The 1,216-nt window shown below is 41.6% G+C and overlaps 1 protein-coding gene across 1 annotated transcript in view; it reads right to left on the minus strand.

Annotated features, from left to right (window-relative positions):
• HABP4 (hyaluronan binding protein 4) overlaps positions 1-1,216 on the minus strand; it is a 70,093-nt gene that overhangs the window by 7,256 nt on the left and 61,621 nt on the right. The window lies entirely within an intron of this gene.

Raw genomic sequence — 1,216 nt, forward strand, 5'->3', positions numbered from 1 at the left:
AAATGTTTTGAGAAACGATGTACAAATGCGCTTTACACAATTGATGTGTGTATGGATTGGGATAACAGTTGTATGAGCCCCTAATAAAATGTTAAAGAAAAAAAAAATCAGTTCCCCGTCTGCCACAAATAGGGCCTTTTTTGATCAAACACTGTTATGAAATCTTTTTAGAACCTCTAAATAGAAAGCTTGATTAACAGTCTGACCTGGTGATATGAACACCAAATGAACTATTCCCCTTACTTCAAACAAATGAGCATACAACTCAACCGTTCAATCACATCAAGAAGAGTTGTACAATCCTCACCAGAGTCAATTTTTGAACCACGTTCTTCCTTGTACTCATTGCTAGTTGTGTAGTTACTGTTTTCAATTGTGCCAAAACTATCCGCAACAAAACATCTTCCAGTGTCACAACTTCTATGTGGATAATAAAGTGCCATGGATTAAACTCTTTGTGCTATGCAACCACTGATATCTCTCTTGATACTTTTTAAAGCACCCAGCCTGTTGCAGCTCTAGACTCGACATTAACCCATTGAAAGGCACCTTCACTTGTGTTCTTGAGGGTCAAAAGTCATCCTTTACCTCCCTCACCCCCACCTCAACACCCCATTTTTCTAACTTGACTCACAGCATCTTCCATGTCTCCTTCCCTTTATTATCATTTTAGCATCATCTCTACCTGACATTAAAGTTAGTTTTTAACAGCCCATTAGGGTCCTTGCAGGTTGTTTTGATTTTGTTTGTTTGTTTGTTTGTTTGCAGGTATCTCCTTAACAATTCAGCTTTCCTTGAGGCCAGGACATGGTTTGAATTCTTCAGAGCTAGAACCAGTTTTTCATTCTTAAAAAAATGCCCTGGAGCACATTCTGACTCAAGGGAAGTATGTATAGAGCAGGTTCCAACGGCTGGTTTTTCAGCAAATGACTTCCTTCTGCAGTGCTCCCCTACCCAGGTTGGATTCCAAGTGCCATCCAGCCCACATTGGAGCCATCTTCTGCCATCACTAAAGGTGAAGCACAGCCTTCTCTACACAATCGCCAAAGACAAAGTGGGTGCATAGGCAAATGTGGTGAAGAAAGCTGATGGTGCCCGGCTATCAAAAGATATAGCGTCTGGGGTCTTAAAGGCTTGAAGATCAACGAGTGGCAGAAGCAACAAAGTCCACACGGAAGAAGCACACCAGCCTGTGTGATCACGAGGTGTTGAAGGG

The sequence above is a fragment of the Echinops telfairi genome, unplaced genomic scaffold, assembly GCF_000313985.2.
Source record: "Echinops telfairi isolate 266 unplaced genomic scaffold, ASM31398v2 ScPeMD7_27;HRSCAF=92, whole genome shotgun sequence".
NCBI classification, from domain to species: Eukaryota; Metazoa; Chordata; class Mammalia; order Afrosoricida; family Tenrecidae; genus Echinops; species Echinops telfairi.